General features: G+C 33.3%; 2 pseudogenes; both read right to left on the minus strand.

Annotated features, from left to right (window-relative positions):
- Positions 1-9749: 9749 nt before the first annotated feature.
- On the minus strand, positions 9750-13099 carry LOC131743213 (elongation factor-like GTPase 1 pseudogene; annotated as a pseudogene).
- Positions 11317-11398, minus strand: LOC131743576 (U4 spliceosomal RNA; annotated as a pseudogene).
- Positions 13100-14291: the final 1192 nt, after the last annotated feature.

Raw genomic sequence — 14291 nt, forward strand, 5'->3', positions numbered from 1 at the left:
CAGCATTAAGTGACTGTGACCAGAAAAAATTAAAGGGTTTTAAAAAGTGAATATGATAAGGGAACAATCACTGGGAGACTATATTTACTGATAGAACCAGAAATAATTTTGACAAATGGACAACACTACTCAGATGGTAATGTAATGTTCTACATTTAAAAAAAGAATAGGAAATCTTGTTAAACAAATAGAATATTCCCTTTCACTGATTCATGTCATATGTAGATTTATATATCCACATTCAAAACATCACTGTGATCATTAGGATGTTCCTATTTTTAGTTTACTTAGTTTCTCTTTACTAGTTTTCACAAAATAATTTCACAATATGATCTGGCATCCTTTGATCTTAGTTTCACAAAACATTGCTGCCTAGTGAAGAAGATCATGCTGTGCGTGATTTGGTTGCATTCTTCAACTTCAAATGCACATTTAAAGTTATTTCTCCTATACTCTAGGCACCGTTGAAGTTTTATTTGAATCCATTCTTGCACATGTTTTCATCCTGCTAGAGCTCTACCGGTGATCTCCGAGGGAGAAGATTCTGCCTGTCAACTTGTTCTTAGACCCAATAACACTCATAATTCAGACTTAAACTGGAAAGACACTTGCCTATGATTTGTTCATTTTTCAAGCAACAGATAAACTAGGCTACACTCTTACCTTTTTCTTATACATTGCTCCATCAAATTACATGGATATGGACAACTTATAAACATCAGAGGAAACACATGTTTAATTTACCATTTGAACTTCTTTGCTTTGCTTAGTAGTTCAAAAATATATCTATTCACTAATAAAAAATGATACATAACATCATTCATATGATGATCTAAGTCTAGAGCAGAGTTTTAACTTTCTTTGAATTTAATTACATAAATATTATTTTCTCTTAAATGAAAATTTATCACTTAAATATACATCATGTGGATTGAGAAATTAGGTGCATAAAACATGAATAAAAGAGACTATGTACCCTTATCATATTTGTATATTATTAGAATATAACACCCCTCCACGTGAAAATGAAAATGACAACTTATATGTTATTCTCTGTGATACAAGCTGTTGTATGACACTAGAGGTACATATTAGCATATCATATGAATATAAGTTTTTCTAAGAAGAAATATTTTTTTACACAGCTTTAATTTAATTTATAGGTCTTTTGCCTACACACATTTTACCCTTACATTCTGGCAGAGTTAGAAAAAAATCCTTTATCAAAAGAATGGGGAAAAATCATACTTCCGTTTACATGATGGTTGCTTTAGAAATTTAACTTTCAATGATGATGATCATTCTTCCTATTTGGTCTTGACAATTAGCTGTGATATTTTTTGTCTCTTTATAACATTTTATGCACCTTCTCAGGTTCAGAGGCAGAAGAAATAAGACCAGCAATCTATAAAACTGTAATACAGAAAACCTTAAGCTGAATATTTGTTACTTGCATTTATTGATATAGACAATAGAAAGTTTATTTTAAAAATGTGCTCTCCCCACTCCCATTAGATAAACTCCTTAAGAATCATATATTCTGCATATGGAAAGGGGAAATAAAAACTTTATTAGAGATTAAAAATAAGGTATTATCCTTTTTCCAATTCTATTTATCTAAAGGCTTCCCTGTTCAGAAATGGTATTCTCATAAGAAGATAACTTAATTAAACAAATGAATGTTACAATTAAAAAGCCTAATTTTATATAAATATTATAATTAATTTATATTCACTACATGAGAACTGATATTCAATAAATGGTAATAATTTTACCTTCTCTTTCCATAACTTTGGGCATGATCCCATGGAGAAGCACTCAGAATGTATCCTCAATTATTTTTCTTTAGAATTTTTTTCTTTTTTTTTTTTTTTTTTTTTTTTTTTTTTTTTGCGGTACGCGGGCGTCTCATTGTTGTGGCCTCTCCCGTTGCGGAGCACAGGCTCCGGACGCGCAGGCCCAGCAGCCATGGGCGCAGCCGCTCCGCGGCATGTAGGATCTTCCCGGACCGGGGCACAAACCCGCGTCCCCTGCATCGGCAGGCGGATTCTCAACCACTGTGCCACCAGGGAAGCCCTAGAATTTTTTTCTTTAACATCTTTATTGGAGTATAATTGCTTTACAATGGTGTGTAAGTTTCTGCTTTATAACAAAGTTAATCAGTTATACATATACAATTGTCCCCATATCTCTTCCCTCTTGCATCTCCCTCACTCCCACTCTTCCTATCCCACTGTTCTAGCTGGTCACAAAGCACCAAGCTGATTTCCCTGTGCTATGCGGCTGCTTCCCAGTGGCTATATATTTTACGTTTGGTAGTGTACATATGTCCATGACACTCTCTCACTTTGTCGTAGCTTACCCTTCCTCATCCCCGTATCCTCAAGTCCATTCTCTAGTAGGTCTGTGTCTTTATTCTCGTCTTGCCCCTAGGTTCTTCATGACCATTTTTTTTTTTTTTTTTTAGATACCATATATATGTGTTAGCATATGGTTTTTGTTTTTCTCTTTCTGACTTACTTCACTCTGTATGACAGACTCTATGTCCATCCACCTCACTACAAATATATGGAAAGGTATGTGCTGTCATTTAAATGTCATCCCCCAGATAGGGGACAGGACACCTTCCATCTTTTGGCAACTTCTCATCTCTTGCTTTTACTATTGCCTTTTCCCCCCCATCCTGCTTTTGTCCTATTCTACACTTCAGATTTCTAATTTTTGATGAACTTTTTGCTTTTCTTCATTTTGAAAAGATGACATTGCCCCAAGAGCCAAAAATAAGTGGGAATAGAAAAGAAAGAAAGAAAGAAAGAAAGAGAGAGAGAGAGAAAGAAAGAAAGAAAGAAAGAAAGAAAGAAAGAAAGAAAGAAAGAAAGAAAGAAAGAAAGGAAGGAAGAAAGAAGACTCTCAAGCCAAAAATAAATTTGGAAAACATAGGTTCCTCTCTTAAGTTCACACTATGACTTATTTTATTAAACACTCTGATATGATCCATAATAGAAAAAAACCTATTTTACAAATTAAATAACAGACATTTTTGCAGTGAGAGATATTTTTCCCCAAAGAACTTGCTCTAGTAGATTTTGTAATCACTATATACATACCTAACTCTATTTGTGTTGACTGTAATAATCACAAACTATTTAGTGAAAAAGGAAATATACAAAATAATATGTGTATAGTTATCCAGTTTGTGTAGAACTAAACAGACAAATATATGTAAATATATATAACAGTAAACACATGTAACAAGATTTTAATAAATTGAATTTTCTTGGGGATTAACTTTAGAGTATGACCAATTTTAACATTCAATACATTCCTATCTTGTGTGAAATTTTTAGGAGAATATACTATATTATTGTGAGAAAAATGAAGTTAAAATGACTTTATCATAAGATTATTGCTCTTTGATTTATTCCTTCATAATTTCATTAACCAACAGCATATTGTCTTAAAACTTTGTATCAACCTAAAAATAATATGACTTGTATATCTTTAAATAACATGTTTACTTAAGAGTTAAATTTGTATTGCATGTGTCAATACATTTCACAGAAATAAAATTTATGATTTAGATATTAAGCACAGCATTCGGTTCCAATTTTTGTTGAGCACGTCTTTTATTTCTTTAGTAGTACATTTGTTACAATTGAATTGCCTACGAAAATTTAAAAATACACATACACAAAGACATATGCACCTACATTCAAAATAGTGTGGCTATCTTTTGTGAATTGATACCCTTGACTGAAATGTTTTGAGGAATTTTGCTGAAGTCTTCTATTAATCATGCAATCTTATGCATTTTCACAGCATGAAAGGTGAGTAAAATATTCATCTATTTTACAACCCAGTACTGATTTTCAATGCTTTGTGTATTGTTGCTTTTTTTCCAACTAAAATCATAAAAAGTTATTTGCTATAAAAATAAAATGGGACATATTGATAAAACATTAACCAAGTAACCAACTATCATTTTACCACATTCCAGAATGCCCTGCATGGGGGCAGTATGTACAATAATTATACATTTCCAAATAAAATAAAAGTTTAGGAATTGTCACTCAGATGTGTATGAAATAGAGAAATCGTTAAATGTTAAAGGTCAAAAATGGTTTAAAGGGTAAATGTCAGCAAACATATGATTTGTCCTATCTGAGAGAGTTTGCCTTCTGGATAAAAGACTTATGATTTTTTTCCCCTCTCTAATAGCAAGAATCAGAGCATAAAGGCCAATGGGAAATCCAATGGGATAAATCAAGCAGGTAAGACTAGAGGAATAAAAGATTTTTTTTCTTTTTCAGAATTTTAATTTAGATTTGACTCATCTATATTTTTGCCTTTCTGAAATTAACTGTAGAGACACTATAACAAGCTAAATATAAAAGATTTGTACAAGAAGTGATGAATTATGTGACCCCCTACATTTGCTACATTGAGAAGCTCATAATTTGCAGCCCCATTTATAAAAATTCTCCTTTCCCATGACAGGAAATGGAGGACACACAAAGAACTGAAACCCAATTCCCACTCCTGTCCCTGCACTATTACTACATTGGAACTATGTTATCTTCTTTTTTTAACCCTGGTTGTAATGAATATTTATTTTGGATGATTCTATGCAAGTTAACCAGAACTCCTAGTAAGCACTAAGGGCTTCAAGTTTCCAAGAGTGAAATGGATCTGGCTAGGGAATTTCTGGAATAATTATTCATGGCATTCCAAAGGAGACTGTTTAATAACCTACCCCATAACATAAATATATTCTTTATTTCAGGTCTGCCTTCTGTTGTTACCATCCCCTCAATTGTTAAGAACATATTTTCCTTCTTACTCACTATTGATAATCTCCCAGTATCTCTCAGCAAAATTGCAAGGAGAATATGGAATTTTCCTGGAAATTTCTTTCCAAACTTATCATGTGGATTTTTAAAATAAATATCTTCAACATCCAGATAAAACTGTATTAAGTTACCTAATTGCTGCTGATATTTAAGTTTAAATTCTTCGGTAGTTCTATTTTTAGCTTTTTAAGGAAACTCCATACTGTTCTCTATAGTGTCTGTACCAATTTTCATCCCCACTAACAGTGTATGAGGGTTCCCTTTTCTCCACACCCTCTCCAGCATTTATTGTTTATAGATTTTTTAATGATGATCCAGCAATTCCACTCCTGGGCACATACCCAGAGAAAAGCCTAATTCAAAAAGATACATGCACCCTAATGTTCATTGTAGCACTATTTACAATAGCCAGGACATGGAAGCAACCTAAATATCCATCAACAAAGAAATGCATAAAGAAAATGTGGTACATATATGCAAGGAAAGTTACTCAGCCAAAACAATAATAAAATAATGCAATCTGCAGCAACATGAATTGGACTTTGAGATTGTCATACTGAGTGAAATGTCAGGCACAGAAAAATAAATATATGATATTGTTTATATGTGGAAACTGAAAAAAAAAAGGTATAAATGAACTTATTTATAAAACAGAAGTAGAGTCATGGATGTAGAAAACAAACTTGTGGTTACCAGGGGATGTGGGGGAGGGATAAATTGGGACATTGAGGCTAACATATACTCACTACTCTATCTAACATAGATAACTAATTAGAACCTGCTGTATAGCACAGGGAACTCTACTCAATACTATGTAATGGCCTATATGGGAAAATAATCTTAAAAAAAAAAGAATGGATATATGTATATATATATAACTGATTCTCTTTGCTGTACACCTGAAACTAACACAACATTGTAAATCAACTATATTGCAATATTTTTTTAAAAGTTTAAAGGAGTTTTGTCACTAAATCTATTTATATTAAATAACTATTTTATATTAAATTAAGTACAGTTTAAATATCTAAAAATCTAACATTTCATAAATACAAATAAAATAGTATATTTTCTTCATAATTGAATGCTGTAAAAGTATAAAAAGCATCAAATAGTGCAAATTGTTTCATGGTAGCTGATAAACTGAAAATTAAGCAAAGATGAAACAAATGTTAACTGTTATAATGTAAAATAAACCTGATCATTCTTTTGAAAAATAACAATATTCAAGAATAAATACATTCTCTAAAATAGAAAAACTCAGAGTTCTGATTCTTTAAGATGATATGACCTGAAAACCATCCAGACTAGAATCATATTAAAAAGACTATATATTAGCAGGCAACATTCACCAGATCACTAATTGTTCAGTTACTGAACCCAAGTTCTGAGAATCTACTAATTTCTGCCCCTTCTCTCATCTTAGGAAGGCTCATCCATATCCGTGATTTTAAATGTCACCTCTATACCAAAATTTGGCAAACATGTTTCTCACTTAAGATTTTTGTAAGCTTTATATGTGTATGTACCAATTGCCTTTTTTCCCCCAGGTACTTGAGTATCTAATTCAATTCTAGCACAAATAACTTGATTTCTTCATCCTTAAGAAACTAATTACTTAAGATAGAATTAAATTTTTATTTTTGTTCAGAACTCATACTTAATCTATTGTCAAAAGGTATTCATTCTACTAGTGATGTAAAGTCATTTTCTTTCTTCAAACTCTGTTGTCATTATGTTAAACCAAGACATCACCATGATTGTCTTTCAATAGTCTATTATATCATAAGTGTGTATTAAAAATACATAATAATTCTAAGATATATTACATTTTAAGTGAAGTATATTGCCTACCATATGATGTACTTAGGGCATATATTTTACTTATTTATAGCAAATAATCTATTAGATATTATTAAAATATAAAAATTATCATGTAAATGAAATAAAAAGAGAGAAGGAAAAATACAAATTGGCTCCAAATTTACTGAAAGCATCCCTGTCTCTTTAAGATGGTAGGGGAGACCACTTAATATGATGGACATACAAAAGGAGTACTGAGAAAGACTACAGCATAATAAAACCTCCACAAATAGGTATTAATGAAATAGATAGAAATCATTGCAAAAATGTTTAATACTACCTAACCCTCAATGAAAAGGGAATTATATATATATTTTTCTCCTTTCCATCATGATTCTCTCACTTTATAAAAACTGAGTATGTGGCCTGTAGTGAATGAAGTAAAGGAATCACAAGAGAGAAAGATGTGCCAGGTTTTTTTTTTTTTTTTTTTTTTCTCTTTCTGTCTTATTTTGGCCTGGAGCTTTATTTTCTCTACTTAAGAAGAACTGTTGATTCAAGAAGACTAAAAGAGGTGCCAGAGGACCCAGGAGAATCATTAAGGAGCAAACTGCTTAGAGCTCAAGGCTAGATTTCAAGTCAAAAGTGGTCCAGTTGGGATCACAAAATAGGAATTGAGTCAGGATTTTAGAGTAAATTTCTCTTAAAAGTGTAAGATATGGGCTTCCCTGGTGGCGCAGTGGTTGGGAATCCGCCTGCCGATGCGGGAGACACGGGTTCGTGCCCTGGTCCGGGAGGATCCCACATGCCGCGGAGCGACTGAGCCCGTGAGCCATGGCTGCTGGGCCTGCGCGTCCCGAGCCTGTGCTCCGCAATGGGAGAGGCCACAACAGTGAGAGGCCCGCATACTGCAAAAAAAAAAAAAAAAAAAAAAAAAAGTGTAAGATATGGATTTTTGCCTCAACCACCTTCAGCTGAGGTTTGTAAAACTCCTGAGAATAGAAATCGCAGTGCAAGACAGTAGGGAACTACCACTTTACCTGGGTATGAATAATTGTACATAAGTGAAACTTCTGAAGAACTTATTTCATTACCACGAACCAAAATATTCATATCTTAAATATCTATTGCAGTGTTAATTCCTAAATAAGTTAAAACAGAATCTCAGAACTACCCGAAGGGTCTATTAGTCATTCCTGAGGATCATCCACGTAGTATATTTGTTGTACAGTAAGTCTGCATTATCGTTTGGAATTTCCATCCTTCTTTTTCTCTTACTTTAGCAAGCTACTTAGAGTAGCCTCCAATTTCCCACTCTCTTACACAGGCTTGCCAAGTATACCTGGTTATGATTGCTGTGTCCTGATGTTCCCAGAGAATGTAAACATGCGCTGCCTGAAGTGTACAAAATGGCCTCCTCTCTTTGGGCCGGAAGCAGTTCTGCCTCTATTTAGACTATCAGAATATCTTCTAATTTTCACTTCCTTCTATCATAAAAACAGGAGTGATATCCAATAGGAATAAGAGATTTTCATGACTACAAACCTCTTCTTTTTCCAGAACTTCTCTCCAAGGTTTCTTTCTTTAACGAACATACATAAGAGCAATTCTGATGCATAAATGTGACAGGAATCAGATCATTAAGGTGTGCTGTTAGGAGTGAGTGTGTGTGTGTGTGTGTGTGTGTGTGTGTGTCTGTGTGTGTAAGGTGATGGAGAGGTGGGAATTGCCTTTTTACAGTAAAATGATGAGCATATAAAATAACTAAAATAAAATTTTCATTAGGATTTAAATGATTTGTTTTGTTTCATTTATGTAGATTTTTATACTCGTGCTTATTTTATAAACTTAATAATATAATGTGTATTTACACATTTGGTTATCTTGCTGTTACGGTCGGTCTTTCATAATTAAAAAGTTCTTATTGTGCCTGTATTTATCAGCCTACCCAATTGTGAGTTTTAATTTTTATAATACTGGAAACAAGTTAACCAAGCAAATGAAAATTGTGTGAAAATGGGCTATGAGCAAATAATCTATAAATAAAGGCTTTATTCAAGAACTGTTATGATCACTTATGTTCCTTTCTAGTTATTGGTAATCTCTTGATAGCTGAAATCACCAATTATGGGACTATGTGTAGAGTAGGGTGGTATGATATAGTTTAAAATATTGGTTAGATGGTACCCTTTTTCAGTACTGAGACAGAGGTATGGACTGCAATAATTGAATGCTACTTGTCAAAATACACTAATAACTGTTGTTGACCTAAGCAAATACTATTTACCATCAGTTAAAATTTATACTTAATATTTACATTTAATTGGACGATTGACCTTCCTAAAGTTAAATGATTTACTTAATACTGTATTGATTACGATCAATAAAATTGGCATGAATCTCTTCATATGGAAAGAACCCAATGAATATCTTGTCGAACTGAATAATGAATAAGACCCATGTGTATTCATACTCGGATACACATTCTATTATCATGTCCCCCCAAATACTTGAGGTTTCTCCATCACCCTTAGACTCTTTCATAGAATTAAGCTTCAAATATTTTCTTTCTCTCTCTAGAATTTTCCCTTATTTCCCTGCAACAACTCAACTCTTTCTCTCAACTCTTTGTAATAGCTTTAGAAATACACCTTTGTAGATTATTCACAGGGAGTAAGCTTTTATAAACAAAAGGCAGATCACCTCTTATATATCTTCCCTCAGAGGAAGAACACTAGGCTAACAAATTGCTTGAATTGATGACAAAATTCTTCTCAATAATTTGGAAAAATCTAGCCTCAAATACTATATACTTTCTTTTAGTATATAAACAATTTTGTCATGTACATATTTAAAGAGTCTTCGCAGTGCATTGAAAGTAATACAGCTCTATTAAAAGGAACATAGCTATTGAAGAATGTTATAAATATAGCAGCTAGTATATTGAGGAATCTCAAAACAGAGGGGTATAAGTGACATTTTTGTAAATTCACTGAATTTAATCAGGCTCTGTCAAATCTCCATGTTTATCTCTGTTATATCTTGAGCAGATACCAAAATTCTTTGGTGACTTAGAAGTTTTAAAGATCAATCAAGTTAAGGGTGAATTGATGTTACTTTTTCTCTTCCTTCAAGTACGGAGCCCAATTCACGTTTTTTTGTTTGTTTGTTTGTTTGTTTGTTTTCTGGTACTGTATATGGTGGGAATAGAAAAGGAAGTTTCTGCCTGCTCCATGATCTTTTCTTCCATATAAAGATGTGCTCTTCTATTTCCTGAATTAAGGTCTGGACACAGGGATCAGCTTGTTTCAACAGATTAATTTCTTTGACAGGCTGAGGCATTTTTCACTTGGGTGTTTTGGTCCAACAGCAACCTTCACAATAGGGGTGCTTCAAAGTTGAGTGATATAAATGGCGGGCAGGATGACAAGTTGCACAGTGCTGCAGATTTCAGCACAAAGTCTTGTTGGCATTCTATTAGCACATTTCCTAGAAGTACCTCCTCTAGGTCTCCCGGCTCCCTTCCTAGCAGAAGATACAGCTTCTCCAGATTACAGCATGCCATGTGGGGAACTTGGGGAAGGTCATCTACTGGAGTTGAGAAGTCTAAAGGTACACACTACAGAAACTCAACAGAACTGTATTTGGGCCCCAAGACAAAATTTTCTTTCCCCTTTGAGCCACGTCGCTGAATACTCAAGCAAATGCAATAAAAGACCCTTAGTTGTCTCTTTTCTGGAGCACAGGTTTAGAGGCCCTACTCTCCACCTGCTGCTTGTCACCTTTTGGCTCTTCTACCTTTGGACTTGTTTCAAGAGCACGCCCATACTGGATGGGCTCCAAGGGTGCTTTCCCCTCTGCTGCTACAAGCTTCCTCATGTGCCTTAGCCTTGCATGTTCACACCTCTTAGTGATTTCTTTCTGAATAGACTGTCTTGGCTTATTCTAAGGCAAAGCCTTAACATCAATTGCAAACATTTTGGAAACAAATATAATAACTAGAGCAGTATCTTCATTTCCATATTTCATAAAAGCTGTTTTAGTACCTGGGTTTTGGTGAAAGAGAGTTAAGCTGTGTACATCATCTTGTTTTCTTTTCTCTCTCAGCTGTAATATCCAGGGGACTAGGAAGTTTCTCACACACTGTAGCAAGAACAGCACAGGAATATGGGTAGTCACTGACTGCAGATGGCATTAATTTGAACTTAAGGATCTGAATGTCATGCCACATGAGCTCCCATTTTTAATACTAAAGAAGTCACCATTTCATCAACTTTTTCTTTGTCATTTTTCAAGACAGCATCAAGCAAATTCCATATATTTTACAGAGTCAAGTCTTCAAGTAAAGGTTTTCTTTAAACCTTTTAGAAAGGTTTCTTTCCTTTTGCCTAAAATCCAGGTTACAAACTTTCAACCTCTCCTTTTAGAAAACACACATATTCCCACACACACATACACTTGGCTAATGGGAGAGTAGACCACACTCTACTCCAAAGATTGTACACTGTTTGACTACACTGACAGTGCACTTGTGTCTCCCTCTCTTCCACACTCACTCTGATTTTTACAGCCCGGTATTTTTTATGGAGCCTGGAAATTTAGGGATTATGTCATGATCACCTCTTAGTCTTAATGAAATCTTCTGACTCTGACTGACTCTCTCATTACTGGGAAAAATTTTCAATTAACAATAATCATGCATCGGATAAACCTCATTGGCTATGACACTGCCACTGCGCAAAGCTGACTCTCTCATTATAAATGTGGCTTAGTTTGGGCAGTTCTTTGGCTCCAACTCTGATTCAATGTGAAAAGTACTACTAAATATCCTGTTTTCTTATAATAATCAATAGGTGTTCTATCTTTTACTCTGGACTATTCTAATTTGAATTTATATTCTAACTTTTTCAGTTTCTTGTATCCCAATTAATTATAATATATTGAGTATTTGTTTTCTCTTGAAAGTTTGTGTTTCATGTAACCATGAATGTTGTGTATAATTTATGAATGTATTATTGTCATTATTACTGGATTCTAGATTATCAGGTTGAATTTATAATATGTAATTTAATATGCTGGTATTTTTTCTTCCTCCTTGTTACTAGAATTATTATAGCACATAAACTGTTTAGTTTTCCCTTCTCTTAAACTGTACTTGACACAAACATAGATCTTTTAAGAAACTTTGGTATAATTTATCTCTATCATATAAGGGGTTATCTGTAATTTTGATAAGTAAACATTATATATTTAGTTCCCAGAATTATATATATATATATGTAGATTAGTATATATAATATATATATTTATATAAAATACAAATTATACCTACATAGAAAGCATATACATATATACATATATAATTAATTTTCTCTTATTATAAGTAATTTTAACTTTTAGTTTACTTTTTAGGTAACAACATAGAGAATTGTATTTTCACTTTGTTGTTGTTATTATCAAAACTCTCCCCTTGAAAATTTTGTTTTTGAGAAAAACTTAATTGCATTTGTTAATGTGGAAGAGATAGCATGTATTTTAATTTGAAAAAATTGATTTATTTCTGAAAAATAATAATCAAATTTTAAGGCCTTAATGTTTATATGAAAGGACAGGAAGTTGATAGACTATCAAAATATGCTAGTCATACAAATTTCCAATTAGCTGATATTTTAGAATTATAACTACAGGCATACCTCAGAGATATTGTAAGTTCAATTCCAAATACCACAATAAAGTGAATATCACAATAGTATCACACAGATTTTTGGTTGCCCAGTGCATATAAAATTTATGTTTACACTATATTGTAGTCTGTTAAGTATACAATAGCATTTTGTCTACAAAACAATATACATACCTTAATTTAAAAAAAACTTTATTGATCTAACATGCTAACCTTCATCTGAGCCTTCAGCAAGTCGTAATTGTTTTGCTGGTGGAGGGTCTTGCCTCGATGTTGATGGCTGCTGATTGATCAGGGTGGTGGTTGCTGAAGATTGGGGTGGCTGTGGCAATTTCTTAAGATAACACAACAATGAAGCTTGCCTCATTAATTGACTCTTCTTTTCGTGAATGATTTCTCTGTAGCATGCAGTGTTGTTTGATAGTGTTTAACCCACAGTAGAACTTCTTTCAAAATTACAAAACCTGCTGCTTATCAAAACTGCTGCTGCTTTATCAGCTAAGTTCATGTAATATTCTAAATCCTTTGCAGTGATTTCAACAACCTTCACAGCATCTTCACTAGGAGTATATTTTATTTCAAGAAACCACTTTCCACACTCATCCATAAAAGGCGAATCATCATCCATTAAAATTTTATCATGAGATTGCAGTAATTCCGTCACTTCTTCAGTCTCCACTTTTAATTCTAGTTCTTTTGCTTCTTCCACCACATCTGCAGTTACTTCCTCCACTGAAGTCTTGAATTCTTCAAGGTCATCCATGAGAGTTGGGATCGACTTCTTCTTAATTCCTATTAATATTGATACTGTAACAGTTTCTCATGAATTATAAATGTTCTTAATGTCACCTAGAATGGAGAATCCTTTCAAGAAGGTTTTCAATTTACTTTGACCAAATCCATCAGAGAAATCACTATCTATGGCAGCTATAAGCTTATGAAATTCATTTCTTAAATGATAAGACTTGAAAGTCTAATTACTCCTTAATTCATGAGCTGCAGAATAGATGTTGTATTAGCAAGAGTGAAAATAACATTAATTTCCTTGTACATCTCTATTAGAGCTCTTGGATGACCAGGTACCTTGTCAATGAACAGGAATATTTTCAAGATTTTTTTTTTTTTTTTTTTTTTTTTTTTTTTTCTGAGCAGTAGGTTTCAACTTTGGGCTTAAAATATTCAATAAACCATGTTGTCAACAGACGTCCTATCATCCAGAATTTGTTATTCAATTTATAGAGCACAGGAAAACTAGACTTAGTATAATTTATAAGAGCTGTACAATTTTTGGAATGGTAATAAATGAGTGTTGGCTTCAATTTAAAGTCACCAACTATATTAACTCCTAAAAAGAGAGTCAGGCTGTCCTTTGAAGAATTGAAGCTAGGCATTCCTTATCCACTCTAGCTATGAAAGTCCTAGATAACATCTTTTTCTAATATAAAGTAATTTTGTCAACATTGAAAATATGCTGTTTAGTGTATCCACCTTCATTATCTTGACTAGAGTGTCTGAATAACTTGCTAAAGCTTCTAAATCAGCACTTATTTCTTCACCTTGTACTTCTGTGTTATAGAGATGGCTTCTTTCCTTCAACCTCATGAATAAGCCTCTGCTAACTTCAAACTTTTCTTCTGCATCTTCCTCATCTCTCTCAGCCTTGCCAGAATTGTAGAGAGTTAAGGCTTTGCTCTGGATTGGCTTTGGTTTAAGGGAATGTTGTATTTGGTTTGATCCTCTATCCAGACCACTAAAATTTTCTTCATGTTACCAAGAAGGCTGTTTTTCTTTCTTATCATTCATGTGTTCACTGGAGTAGCACTTTTAATTTCCTCCAAGAACTTTTACTTTGCATTCACAACTTGGCTAACTGTTGGGTACAAGAGGACTAGCTTTTGGCCTATCGCAGCTTTCTACATGGATTCCTCACTAAGCTAAATCATTTCTAGCTTTTT

Source organism: Kogia breviceps, chromosome 16, assembly GCF_026419965.1.
Source record: "Kogia breviceps isolate mKogBre1 chromosome 16, mKogBre1 haplotype 1, whole genome shotgun sequence".
Taxonomy (NCBI): domain Eukaryota; kingdom Metazoa; phylum Chordata; class Mammalia; order Artiodactyla; family Physeteridae; genus Kogia; species Kogia breviceps.